Source organism: Agelaius tricolor, unplaced genomic scaffold (assembly GCF_023055355.1).
Source record: "Agelaius tricolor isolate 1412-34295 unplaced genomic scaffold, bAgeTri1.0.p SCAF_19, whole genome shotgun sequence".
In the NCBI taxonomy this organism is placed as follows: Eukaryota; Metazoa; Chordata; class Aves; order Passeriformes; family Icteridae; genus Agelaius; species Agelaius tricolor.
The window spans coordinates 3,173,356-3,187,937 of NW_027269279.1; the positions used below are offsets into that span (position 1 = coordinate 3,173,356).

Below are 14,582 nucleotides of genomic sequence, written 5' to 3' on the forward strand. Positions count from 1 at the left end.
TTTGTATCTCAGATGTATCCAGCAGCCAGAGATTGAAAAGTCACAGCCCTCTGGATGTCAGTGACAATTTTGCTTTTGATATCAGTGAAAGCAGTATTTCAAAATATCCTTTGGAAGTCCTGTGAGTGCAGCAAAAACCACAGCATCCTTCAGTGATGCTCTCAGAACATGCCTCTAACCTTCACAATGTTCCCACTGACACAAGTGTTAGTACAGATATTTTAGCAGCAAGTGAAAGAGAGGCAGAAAATGTCAATGCTTGTCCAGCTATGTCATTGCTGGGTTCAGGAGCAGCTGTCCAGAATAACTCATCCTGCTTCTGAGTATCCTCTGAATTGCCAGTGCATGGTTTGTAGGATTGTCCTGTGCATTGTGTCCTTGCACAGCCCTTTGTTTCAGTGAAGAGCTCTGGAAAAGGTGGTTTGTACCCTGAAATCACTCGGTCCATGCCTTCTGCTGGGCTCTAACACAGTTTGGCTTTTGGTCTCTAAACCTCACTGCATCAATTCACTCCAAAATCCCCAAAGGGATATCAAATCACCAGGAGGTCCTGCCTGGGCATTTTCATCCTTCCCTCTCTCCATGTAAGTCTGCTCTGAGCTGCATCATGTGAGTTCTTCAGGCGAGTTTAGGTTAACTCAAATCACCTTTATTGCCAATTTTGTTTAGTCCAAGTAACTCTGGGAGGACTCACAATCCCTTCTGCCCACAGGGCTCCAGCCAAGGTTCAGGAGGTCCTTGGACCTGCCCAGCAAAGGTCTGGCCATGCCAGGCAGGAGGAGGCTGAAAGCTGCCAGGAAACAACCTCAGCTTGCCTTGGCCTTGAACTGTCCACAGAGGCAAATCCAACATATGGTTGCTGGGTGTGATGTAAATCTGGGGTGAGTTGAAAGTCAGAGGGATGCAGACAATCCCACATTAAAGAATGGCTGGTCCATATGTTTCCTCTCTCCTTTTTCTGTGTGTTGAAGGGCTTTAGTCAGGAAATGTGATGGGGTCTTTTCACCTTGAGAGCTGAGATTTGTGGCTCTCAATTTAGTGTTGGATGCACGTGTGCAAGCACAGAACAATGCACCTTCCCTGCAGAGCTATTTTTAGGGTCTTGGTTGCAAGGCAATTACAATGTTGTGCTGATGAGTGTTAGTAATGGTTGCAATATAATCATGGAGTGAAAAATGTACAGCTTTGGGAGAGGCATCGTGTCCTTTTGTGTGCACAGAGTCTCACAGGCAAGTAAAGAAAGAGGAAATAAATTTGTCATCATCTAAAACATGTAACTTCACTGTAGAAGAGACAGAGTTTGGTTTCATTTACAGCAGTGCAGATCCCTCCAGTTCACAGAATTCATTTCAGATTTGCTCGTGTCTGATTTAATCAAAACAGGGTCCATTCAACACAAGAAAAAACCCAAAGCAAAGTTAATATGGAGAATTATCTGCTTACTTACAACTCCCAGTGTTAGCCCCAGCCAGCCTCCCTGTGCCACCACAGTCAATTCAGATAAATTTGCCTTGGATGAGAAAATAAAAGATGAGTCTGTTAATCAAGATTGCAATATCTGTAGGAAAACAGAAAGTAGCTGAGAGGTTCTGAGTGTTCATCAGGGACAGACAATGTTGCCTGTAGGGGCAAATTTGAAAGTCAGTGAGAGGAAATTTAATATTTTCAAAGATCAGATCTATAAAAAACTGTCTTTCTTCTTAGATTCTGTATTAGAGCTTAAAGAAATCCTCCTTTCTCTGCAGCATATGGCAGAAGTATGTAGCACACAGAAACAGGAGTGAGGCTTCAGTTGAAATTCCCAATGTTTTACGTGTTCACTGAGAACTCCAAAATTAAACTGCAGGAAATCTGCAAAATAATCTGAAAAAATCTGTAAAATTAAAAATAATCTGCATTTTGAATCTTTGCAGCAGTGATCAGTTGAAAGGGCATTGATTTGAGGGGTTGTTCAAAGCTATTTTTTAATTTGACATATAATAATTTGACATATAAAAATAGGAAGGCAAAACGAAAGTGACAAACTCAGTTCAAGAAAATAGGAACCAATAATGCTCAGTGGGAAGTGTTAGCAAATATAAATTAATGCTTGAGGAAGCATTTTAAGATAGTTTTGGTTTTATTTTTTTCTGAGGGAAGATCTTTTTATGATCTACAGTGACCTACCAGTGAAAGACTGCTACTGACAAATGGAAGGAATTGTTCTTCCTCCTATTTTTAGCATTATTAAGGGTCTCCAGAAGAGGATTTATCTGGATGATTTGATCTTCCAGGGACTCCTGCAAAAGCCAGCAGGATGCTCAATGCAGAAGCCTTGGGCTTTGAGGACAATGACCCCTCACCATCCAAACCAACCCGAGCAGTAGATTTGCTGTCAGTCACCTCCCACGGAAAGCTGAATTCCCGCTGTGAGCAGGAATTCCATTCAGGCTCAGCCCTGCCAGAGGCTCCCCGCAGGGGTCCAGCCGTGTGGATTCAGGGCACTCTGGCTAATCCCAGCCCCAGGAAGGAGCACCGAAGGCAAAGTGGGCTGTGGGGTTCAGCTCTAGGGAAGAGGGTTCGGTGTATCCCGGGACTGAGACACCCACAGGGGATGGTGGGGCAGCGCTGGGGATCTGCGGGCAGAAAGCTGGGAAAGAGAAACGAGGTTTGTTGCTTGGAGTAGGAGGAAGGTTATTCCAAGGATAGAGGGCAGCATAAGACAGGCTAGGAATGCGTGTGGGATAGGGAGAGCCTGGGGGGAGAAGTTGTGGAGGAGGAAACAGGCGCAGGGACAAGCTGGGACTTGGCAATCCAGAGGTCTGGCGGTGAGGAAGCTGGAAGGAGGAATAGGAAACCACCGAAGGAATCCCACAAGGCTTGAATAACAGGATTTCTGCTGCATGGCCAAATGTCGCTGCTATTCGTGTCTTTAAATTCAGAATTGTTTTACTGACGCCCACAGCAGGGTCTGAGGGGACAGGAAAAAGGAAAAAAAGAACAAAGAGGAAAGAAGGAAAAGGAAGGAGGAGAGGAGAGGAGAGGAGAGGAGAGGAGAGGAGAGGAGAGGAGAGGAGAGGAGAGGAGAGGAGAGGAGAGGAGAGGAGAGGAGAGGAGAGGAGAGGAGAGGAGAGGAGAGGAGAGGAGAGGAGAGGAGAGGAGAGGAGAGGAGCCATCATTATGGTGGAACAATTTCTAGTTGATGCCAAACAACTTTCCTCATTGCTATCATGACAAAAAAGACTGGGTCTTCCTCACTGATTATTGATGCTTATATCTCCTTCCTTATTTGAATAACCTGCTCTTCACAATATTTTACCCAGATAAAACACTTTTTACTATGCTTTGGTTGTGCAGGTGGCAGGAAATAAAGTGCTGGGAAATCCCACCTGGCTGAGGATCCCCGAGGCTGCTCTACAGCACTGTTCTCTCAGGAATCTCCATGCCCTCTGCAAACACTGTGATTATTCCTCCCACTGCTATTTATTCCCATTTCCAGACCACCTGGGAGCCCCCAGAGCTCTGTGTGAGTGTGGATTCATTGCAGCCACAGATCAAGATTCCCCCCTGGGTTATGAATGGGCAAAAAGAAGTGCAGGGAATTAATTTGTAGAGAGGGCAAAGCAACGCAGAGAACTCAAATATTCCGGTGTTTTGCCATTTGCTTTTATCAAGGAAAGCCTTTCTCTTCACCCAGGAGGAAAAATCCATCCCAGGGCTTGTTCATGGCCTCAGGTTTCTCTTTTTTCGGCAGAGTCAGGAGCTGCATGGGGTCAGTGTCATCCACACCCTCTTCCCTATAACTATCAGTCATTTTGGCTTCTATTTTGGGTAGAAGGTAAAACCAGAAGGAAAAGAGAAGAATAGCAGTGTTTCCCACGTTGTTGAGAAGCAGATTGAAGAAACATGGAATTTCCTGTGGTGGTGTCCTCTTCACACCAGTGATACCTTCCAGTTCAGTGGGAATCTGCTGCAGAAGGAAGATCCCAAATATGAGTGGGTAACTCCTAAGAGGGGTCAGAAACAAGAGATTGCCTGGGAAAAAACAGGGAGAATATTCCCACTTTCTCTTGGGTCTTCCCCACCAGGCCCAGGCCACTGGGAACCTGCCTATGGCTGAGAACAGGGGGCTTTTCTCCAATCTTTTTTTTCCCTGAAAACTGTTAGACCAATTCTGGTGAGGGAGGTTTTTGGATGGGGGTTCAGAGGAAACCAAAAGAGAAAAGGGAAGATCTGGTTCATCACCTCCTGCCCTCAGCCACCAAAAACTACCAGGAGAGTCCAGAGCACATCATTTCCCATGGCCCATGGTGGTTTTCACTCTCGTCTCAACCTGAGTTGTGGCAAAGCCATTCCAGAGGAGGGAGCAGGGGAGTTCAAGGGCGTGACTCATGTCCCAAGGCTTTGCATTTTTTGGGACGTGTTCTGTGCTGGGAGCAGACTGTGTCCCACACTCCAGGCAGTTTTCCTTCCCCACCCACACATCTGCAGCAGCCCATGGTGAGCTCTGTGTCCGTGTCCAGCAGCCCAAGATGTGCCCCTGGGGACCAGCCCTACCTGCTCAGCTGCTGCTCCCTGCAGAGGCCAGGCTGATTTCATCATGCCATGATTAAAGGGAGCAGGGGCTGTGCTGTGGCTTTCCTTGGCAGCAGGGACACACTGCCCAGGCCCGGGGCTGCTCCTGTCCCACCTCTGCAGCCCCGAGCAACGCTGGGCGCCAGCCTGGTGACTCAGCCGGCTCAGGAGTCAGCATGGGCACAGTGGGAGAAGCCCCTGGGCTGGGGAGGGCACTTGTGGCCACCAGGGTCTGGTTCAGAGGCCACTGCTCGGGCTGCAGTCAGGACAGCTTGGCACTGGTGGGAGGCAGCAGTGGCCCTGGCTGGCCTGGTGATCTCATTTCCCCACCATCCTCCTGAAAACCTTGATGGGCTAAAAATATACGTGTGCAAGGACTCCAAGGCAGCAGGGCTGTGCCCTTGGAAACCAGTTTCCCAGCTCTGAAAGGTGCTGGTGTGACACCCTCAGCTGCAATCTGCTGCTCTGGGGTGAATTTCACCCGCAAAGCAGGAAGGAGAAATTTCCTCCGTCCATTTCCGCTTTGATCAGGCAGAGATAAGGAATGTAACAGCTCAGCAGTCATTTCCCCTCTCAATCTACACAGCTAAATCTGTAGGCTGGCTGGCTTGAGATGCCTGGATTTGCAATGTATATTTGAGCCCTGGCTCAGGTCTGCCTTTAATCTATCACCTCCCTGAAACACAGGGACTAACAGTGGTCCCTGGAACAGACCAATGAAATGTTAAACCAAATGCCTACAGAAAATAAGTGTATGGCACAAAACAGCTCATACTTGCACCAAACAGTTTCTTGGGTGTAGGGCTCAGACTCTTCTGGAACTTTAAATTCTTTATACTTCATCCTTTCACAGCTGGGGAAACTGAGGCAGGACATTACGACAACTTACACCTTCAGAGTTGTCCACCCAGTGTCAGCCTATTTTTTGGCAGACAACCTACCTACAAAAAGTCTGTTTTGTTTTGATCTTTCAGACTGAAGCCAGAAGGAGTGATCTTTTTAAAAGCTTAGGTGTAAATGTAGACCCAAAAGTCAAGGAAGGCGTAAGGCCATGCCAACAGCTGGGGGTGAGTTAAAACTCTGAGATTTAATTTCCTCAAGATCATGTGGAATTTAACAAACTTATGGTTAAAATACCTGTGAATTCAAGTTCACCTGATATAAAACAGTGAATATAAACCCAGATGGGCTCCACACACACCTGCAGACAGCATCCTTTTTTCTCTCTGCCTCTGCCTCCCATTGCTGCCACATGGCCCTTCCTGTTCTCCTTCTCACACCCCTTCCCAGCCACCACACACAGCAGGTTAAACCCAAGGTGTAAGGTGTGTGTTTGCAAGGGCTGGCCAGGCTCTTTCAGAGCTGTCCAAAGGGACTGATCCAGAAATTACATTTTAAAAGAGACAACACATTCCTTATCTGTAAGTCCAGGGGGGTGGTAATGCTGGGAGTCTGATTGGGAAGCTTTGATCCCTCAGGAGACATCAAATAATGCTTTGTTTTGTGGCAATTTCTTCTTGTCTTGCCTTGTAGGTGTTCTATAAACTCAGCTGCTGGGGGGTAGGGGACAAGAGGCTGAAATAGAAAGATCATCTAAATAAACTTCCATGCAAAGTCACATCCTTGGCTGTATTTTCTTGCCAAGGTGGAAGAGCAGATTTCATCAGACCTGATCTTTGACAGGCAAACCTCAGGCTGAACCCTTGGCAGGAGCAGCCACACTGGTGATGGAACTGAAGTTTCATTTTAAAATCGTTTCTGTGCCCCGTGTTTATGATGAATAAAGCCTGTGTGTTTGCTGCAAGCAGGGAGGATAAAGCTGTTGTTGTGTTAGCATCCTGCATGTTTCAGTCACTCACTGGGTATGAGCTGCCCTGAAAGACATGAAAGACAACAGCTCCTGTATCAGCCCTAAGTATTTCTCTGCTATATTTGCCTCAGCTGGAGCGTTTGGGATGTGGTTACCCTGCCAGGATTGCCATTGTGGGTGTTGTGGGTGAACACGCTTGGGATTGAGTTTCCAAGCAGGAAGATTCAGATAAACAACTGCTTTGAGGTGAAAATTAGAGAGTTCATGTTACACCCACCTCTTGAATTTGTAACTGACTATTCACCCTGAAAATCTGATTCTAGGAACTCAGCATGTCCCGTCAGGAGCAGAGCAATACCACAGAAACCATGGCCAGCCAGAGTCCTGAATGCTGAGAGCTGTGATTAACTCCTCAGGAATCTCTCTGGAGCAAGTCATATTTTCTGGGCTTTTTTAGGTAATTATTTCAAACCTTGAATCTGTGAATGGAGATTGTAAACAGTTCTCAACCCAACACCTTAGAGAAGAATGTGAAATGCATCAAATAAGTAATGGGTTCTGACCTGTTTGCTCATGTGTAACTCGAAAAAATAAATGTTTTAACCACACAGGAGAGCTGCAAAGGCAGCTATTGGATCTCTCCATGCAGTGATCCAAGGCAGAATGGTAAACCTGAAGCAGCTGCTGGCCCACTCAGCTCACAGACACATCAACAAGAACCAGGACTCAGCCAAGCTGCTTTGTGCTCCTCTTGCTGAGTTTAATTATGTGTTGTAGCCATGTCCACAGCCCAGGCCCTGTCCTGTATCTCACGGGCCACGCTCTGCTCCAGCACATCACCACACTCAAAACCTGCTGGGACAGCCTGGGCTGGGCTGCAGCTGCTTCCCCAGCATGTCCCCTTGTGATTGCATTATCTGGGAAGGGGGTTGGAGGTTCCCCCAGAGGACAGAGGAGAGATTGTGGGGTGACGTGTCCCGATAGCAGTGCACAGCAAGCCCTGCAGACCACGGCTTGTGCAGGGAGTTGTCTGCTAAGCAGGATGTTTGCCTTTGGTGTGGGCTCAGTTTCTTGCCCTGACACAGATTCCTTCATCACGTTAAAGTGAGACTGAGAGTCCAGCCCTCTTGCCTGAAGGGATGTGGAGAATAATTCTATTTTCAGGTTGGAAAATGGCCTTCAGATAAAGGCAGGTCAGCCCATGTAGGAGCTTGGAATGGTTTGGGTTGGAAGGACCTTAAAGCTCATCTTGTTCCATCCCCTGCCATGGGCAGGGACACCTTCCACTGTCCCAGGGTGCCCCAAGTCCTGTCTAACCTGGCCTTGGACACTTCCAGGGATGGGGCACCCACAGCTTCTCTGGGCAGCTTGTGCCAGGGCCTCACCACCATCACAGGGAAGAATCTCCTGCATGTACCCTACCTGCATTCCACCTGTCCAATACAGACCACACACAAGAAAGGCTCTTGTCTCTTCCTCCGTGCTGCCAGGGGTCCCAGGCTAAACACAGCAGCCCAGGTGTCCACAGTGACATTCCCAATTAAAAAGAAGGAGAGTGCAACTGGAGAAGGACAAGATGAGGAACAGCAAGTACAAAACCATTTATAACTGCTTGTTATAGAGCCTCAGCCTTTGTGCTGTTGTGATAAGCTTTGGAATAACAAGGAACTCAGCTTGGATGCTGCATTTTGGGGTTGCATTTCAGCAGCAGAAGCAAACTGATCTCTGGTGGTTTGGGGAGGAATGGAATCCGGACCAGAAAACCCTGCTGAAGGATCACAGGGTTATATAAAGATCTCCCTCAGGAGACTGCAAGAAGTTTTTGCATTTATTAGTCATTTAGAAAATAATGAAAGCTGCAACCTCATTCTCAGCTGTTGTCTGTGCTTGCTTGGGGAGGATCAGTGTATTCCTGTGAGGGCTGCAGGGATGTTGTCTCTACAGAGACACAAGCAGGCTCTAAGCAAACAAGGGCAGATCACTGCTCGTGGGGCACAGAGGGTCTGATGGGGACAATGCCAAGGCCTTTCAAATCCCACCAGGTGCTCAGTGAGTCACAGATCCTGCAGGAGACAGTCTGTGCCTTGTGATCAAAAGCTTCAGGGAAGGGTACACACAGGGAAGCAAAGTTCAAGTCTGTCTCTTCCTGGTATCCAACTTTTCAGTGGTACATTTTCAATTGTAGCACTCAACGCAAGGAATTAAAGAATCGGAGAATCATGGAATGGTTTGGTTGGAAGGACACCTAAAGCTCATCTCATTCCAATGCCCTGCCATGGGCAGGGAACACCTTCCACTATCCCAGGTTGCTCCAAGCCCCATCCAGCCTGGCCTTGAACACCTCCAGCTTCCCTGGGTAACCTGTGCCAGGGCCTCACCACCCTCACAGGGAAAAATTCCTTCCCAATATCCCATCCAACCTTGTCCTCTGGCAGTGGGATGCCACTCCCTGTGTCTTGTCCATCCATCCTTTGTCCCAAGTCCCTCTCCAGCTCTCTTGGAGCCCTTTTAGGCACTGGAAGGGGCTCCCAGCTCTCCCTGGAGCCTTCTCCTTTCCAGGTGAACACCCCCAGCTTTCCCAGCCTGGCTCCAGAGCAGCCCTTGGAGCATCTCTGTGGCATCCTTGGGCTCACTCCAGCAGCTCCTCATCCTCGTGATGAGGGACACCCCAGAGCTGGAAGTACTGTCCAAGGGGGGGTCTCAGAAAATGCAGCTGAGGTGCAGAATCCCCCTCTCTGCTGCCCACGCTGGGGGATCAGCCCAGGACACTTGTGGGTCCTGCAGAACTCAGTTTACATTTTTACATACAATTTGTTACACTGACACATTTCCAGGACAGCACTGGAGTGGCAGGAAGGAGATGGCACAAGGAGATGGAATTACCAGGGGTGTTCCCCAAAAGCTCATTCCCAAATCAGTGTGTGTGAGATGTGAAGCAGTTGCAGCAGAGAAGAACATCACCTCTGGGCTTAGCAAAAATTACCTGCAGCTCTTGGATCAGGCGAAATATGCATGTCCAATCCTCTTTTTAGCATTTCCTAAGCATGGCTTTCAAAGGAAAGCCCCTAAATACACATTTTAAACAAAGACACTAATTTCTGTTGAAATGCTGTCCTCAGCTGGGATAATTGGAGGCGCTGGAGCAAGGTGAGCAGTGTCTGGCAGCAGGGAAGCTCATCCCCTTCTCTAATTAAGCTGCACATGGGCTCCCTGACAGCAAAGAGGCATCCAGAGGCTCAAGACCACATGATTTATATGGATTTCCTGGTGTTTTCATGGAGTTTCTTTTTCCTGTATGATTTACAAGGCACTCCACTCCTTTAGAGAGCACCTTTGCCTTTCTCCTGCTTGGTGCTGTGGAGCAAGGCCATGCATGATTTATACAAAATTATGTGGGTTTTTGATTAATCTCAAGGTTACTTCATCACTCCATTGTGCCTCATCCCCAAATGCACTGTAAATTTCTCTGTTTCAGATCCTTGAGTTACAGAGTCAGGGACTAAAGGAATAATTATTGCTGGGCTCTGCTAAGGAAAAAAAAAAGTAATATTTTGGCCATAGGTGATTATAGTTTCTGCAGCTGAATCAGTGTCCCATAACTGACAGAGGATAATGGATTTAATAAATAACTCTGATTAAGTCTGATGTTATTTTTAAATAATTTCAAAAACTGTTACTCTAATCCCTCCGTGGCTGGCAGAAAGGAGGATGCCCAGAAGTTAAAATTAGTTCCTTCACGTTCAGCCTGGTGTGGAGTTACAGGCTCCAGGGCTGTCCTGGTTTTCTGGGGCATCCACTTCCAGTGCAGCCAAATGGACACAAACAGCTGCCTTTGGAAAGTGGGAATGAGCTCCCACAACTCCCTCAGCCCTGCTGCTGTTCTCCTTCCCAATGCTCTGACAGCTCAGCAGGAGCTCCCAGCCCAGCTGATGGGACAATCAGTTGGTGTTATTCACAAGCTGTCTTCCTGCACACAAATCCTCTTTCCCTTGATTCACAGGGAATTCCCAACTCTCCCAGGCCTCTTTATCAACAAATATAGATTTCTTCTGTACAATGTCAATATGATTCATTTCCTTTTTGGGTTTCAGTGCCTACATTTCAGAGTGATCCCATTTCTTGGCTGGGAAGAGGACCTGAAGAACACTTTGCCTTGAACAGCACCACAGAATCAATCCCACAGTCACAGCAGGACCTGTTTCAACTGAAATGGAAAACCATACTTCTTTCCTCCTCCTCTTTTTCCTCCTCCTTGTTTTCTCTCCCATAGAGATGGGCTGACAGAGCTGTTCAGCCTGGAGAAGATAAGACTCCAGAGAAACCTTAGAGACCCTTCCAGGGCCTAAAGGGGCTCCAAGAGAGCTGGAAAGGGACTTGGGACAAGGGATGGATGGACAGGACAAGGGGGAATGGCTTCCACTGCCAGAGGACAAGGTTGGATGGGATATTGGGAAGGAATTTTTCCCTTTGAGGGTGGGGAGGCCCTGGCACAGGTGCCCAGAGAAGCTGTGGCTGCCCCATCCCTGGAAGTGCCCAAGGTCAGGTTGGACAGGGCTTGGAGCAGCCTGGGGTAATGAAAGGTGTCCCTGCCATGGCAGGGGGTAGGAATGAGATGAACTTTAGGGTCCTTTCCAACCCAAACAATTTCATGATTCTCTGAACTGACACATGCCCATGGCTCCCTGGCTGCAGAGGAACAGGGGCAGAAAAGCAGGACCCACGTTTTTGGGGCTGCTCCACTAAATTAAAGGAAACCACAAACTGAACTTTCAGCCTCAGTAAATCCAGCTGCAGTGCTCAGCTTTGCCTGCAGCTCAGCAGCAAGGCAGAGATAACAATAAATCCCTTCTCCCACCTTCTGCATGTCCTGATTAGCCAGACTGGAGCAGATGGGGGCTGTCATTATTCCGTGCCTGTTCCGTGCCTGGCACAAAGCGGCTCCGAGCGCGGCTCTGCCCGAGGGGGCTGCACCAACAATAGCTCTGGCAAGAGCCTGGTGGCTGCTGCTGGGAGGTCACAAACTGCCCAACTCCTGCCACCCCAGGAGGGACCTGTGGAGTCAGCACCTCCTCCCTCACAGATTGTGTGCCAGGGGGATGGATCCCAACTCAACAAGGAGGAATTTCCAGGCTGCATCCCTGCCACACTGAGGAATGCTGCACACCCATGAAGGCATGAAGCTGTGTCAGGGAGATTTAGGCTGGATATCAGTGAAAGGCTCTTCCCCCAGAGGGTGCTGGGCACTGCCCAGGCTCCCCAGGGAATGGTCCCAGCCCCAAGGCTGCCAGAGCTCCAGGAGCATTTGGACACTGTTCTCACACACAGGGAGGGATTGTTTGGGGTGTCCAGGAGTTGGACTCTGATCCTTGTGGGTCCCTTCCAGTTCAGGACACATCATGATTTTATAGACCACCAGCTGTTTCAGGAAACCACATGGATATTTCCATATTAGTGCAACTAATAAGTGAAATTAATTTGTTGATGTTCATTTAATGGAACTGCTCTGTTGCTGACAGAGAGGATGTTGTGTGAGAGCAGCGTTCGGGGGCTGGCAGGGACCCCTCCCTCTGCTCCCCTCCATCCAGCTGAGGCTCTCCTCTCACAGAGGGCTTGCTGTGCCTGTGCAGCACCCCAGGATGGACCCCAGGGTGTTCCTGCCACAGAGATGCTACACACTGACAGCTTCCCTGACCAGTACCTTTCTCCACATGCAGTGAGGGTAAATCCATGCAAGAAACATGAAAAATACAGGAGAGGAAATCAGGGCTTTTCTCTCAGGGCTAAAAATTAATGTTTTCAAATCTACCCCAGTCAGAGCCTCACTGAGGTGCAGTGTGGGGTGAAGGGTGGCAGAGTGGGGGAGAACAGCCTCAAAAAAACCCCTGCACTGGAACCACAGCTTCTCATACCTGTCACAATGTGGATTTTCAGCTTGAGCACACAAGGCTGAGCTCAGGGGACACTGTCATGTAGATTTAGGGTTTTATCTCCTTTCCTCTCCATTAGCTGTGATACTTTCTTATTATGCTGAAACCCAAAACTTTTCTTTCCTCCAGTGGTTGTTCCCTTCCCCATTTGGCAAATATTGATCTCTCTGTGTCCTCAGCACAGGTTCAAATCCACCCCCCTCACCCTCAGCCTGCTCCTGGGGTCAAATGTGTGGCAGTGCCACCTCTCATGACATCAGGGACCAGAGTGGAGGACAAGGAGAGGGATGTTCATCCATTACACGTGTTTTTCTCTCCCCATCCTCTCCCTCTGTGTGCTGGAAGTGACAGGGAGCTGAACAGGATGGGGCTGATTGTGCTTGGCAGCTGGAGAGGGAATGGAAGGAGCAGGGAGAAAAGAGCAGCCTGGGATAACCACGAACTTCTCCCAGCCTTGTTCCACATTCACAACCTGCAGCACCTTGGGTGAGAGCTCTGCAGGCAGGGGACCAAAAGCTGGGGGCTGGCCTGTGCAGGAGGCTGCCCCCACTTACCTTGGGGTGTGATTTTAAGCCAATTTAATTAAATTGCTTGGCAAGGTTGCGAGGACTCATCTATTTCAGCTTGAGCCAGGCCTGTTTTGATTTAGTGTTGGCTGATTAGGAATTAGTGGAAACAAACCGCTCAGAAAACAAAATTAGAGGGTGCACGCTAACTTTTGCACCAGATTAAGTTGAATTAAAAAGCAATTGAAATGTAATTTTCCTGTCTCAAGCAGCCAAGAAACAAGATAATGCAACCAGTGGCACTTGAAGCTTAAAATCACAGCCAGGATTAGCACAACTGGCTTTTTAATGCCTACAAACAACAGATTTATCTGAAGGTCTTTCCTCAAACCTCCCCTATCACCTTCCACATAAGGCTGTGTACAATTCATTTTATTTGCCTTGAAATGCAGAATTGGTGTGACCCCAGGACTTGAATCCAGGACTTGGAGCAGCCAGGGTATTGCACAGTGTGTCTCCATAGGTATTTCCATGCTGGGCAGTACTCGTTGTTCCCTGAATTGCTATGATTTGGATTGGAATGGCTTTGTGTGCACAGCTGGAAAGTGCACACCCCCTCCAGGAGTGTGGAGGGTGCAGTTCCCATCTGCATCACAGCATCACCTTCCTGCAGCTCTGAGTGTCTTTGTTCCCCATCTCCCTTGTACAAAAAGATGTCGAGTAATTTAAATTGAGGTTTTAATTAAATATTTTAATTGCTGTTTTCTCCAGCCATTTGGGAAACACTGCTCCTCCCTTCCCCATCAGCAGGGGCTGGCACCCCTGCCCACACCGAGAGGGTTTTATGAGGCTTTGCTAAAAAGGGTGATGGTGTGGAGGGGGTGCCAAGCCACGATGTCTTCAGCACCTCAGAGTCCCCAGAAGTGCCCACAGTGCTGCAGCCAAGCCCTGCTGCAGTGGTTACCTGGGGGTCAGGGAGCTGCTGTCCCTGTTGGCCAGGGCAGGACTGAGGCAAGGGCTCCATAAATGAAAATATCTCCTCACTGATGGAGACTGTCATGGGCACAGAACACAGCACTTTGTGAGCTGCCCAGCAGCTCCTGGCCAAAACCTAAAGGACTCATGGAGATAATGGGCTCCTGCTGGGTTTCTCTCCTTGCCACCTCCCTGCTGTGCCAGCCAGCAGCTCAGTGCCTGATGATGCTCCAAGCTGCTTAATCCTGTCTTGGCTCACTTGCAACCTCTGTGCAGCTGATTCTGCCTGGCTCCCTGGTCCTGGGCCCCTCTGACTGGAGGAGGTGCTCTCCTGGCCTGCAGCACCACCCCCAAGCTACCCAGACAAAATAGTGTCACTCCAGACTGCCTGTGCCCTGACAGTGATGGGGTGGCAGAGCCCACACTGTCCCCACAGCCCAGGACACTGTCAGGCACAGGCTGGCAGCACCACAAAGGGTCTTGGCCAAAAACAAGGCCAAAGCTGGCAAAGCATAAATGTAGAGAGGAGATCTGGGGGTTGAGTGGTGGCCCAGACAGAAAGACAGCTCCATCCATCCATCCATCCATCCATCCATCCATCCATCCATCCATCCATCCATCCATCCATCCATCCATCCATCCATCCATCCATCCATCCATCCATCCATCCATCCACCCTCCAGGTGCACCCAGGTGAGGGAGCAGGTGCAGATAACGGGGGGCTGTCCTGGGCCAGTCGTGGGGTGGGGGGTGTAGCCCCATGGGGGAATAAAAGAGGCAGCTGAGGGCAGTAGGGTATGAGGCACACCT

At 48.9% G+C, this 14,582-nt stretch overlaps 1 protein-coding gene across 1 annotated transcript in view; it reads left to right on the forward strand.

Annotated features, from left to right (window-relative positions):
- The window catches only part of KPNA7 (karyopherin subunit alpha 7), a 48,768-nt gene that overhangs the window by 26,513 nt on the left and 7,673 nt on the right, over positions 1–14,582 (forward strand). Inside the window, exon 4 of the mRNA XM_071443898.1 lies at positions 6,688–6,821. The gene's annotated coding sequence lies outside the window, so the exon portion shown is untranslated. The remainder of the gene's footprint in view (positions 1–6,687; positions 6,822–14,582) is intronic.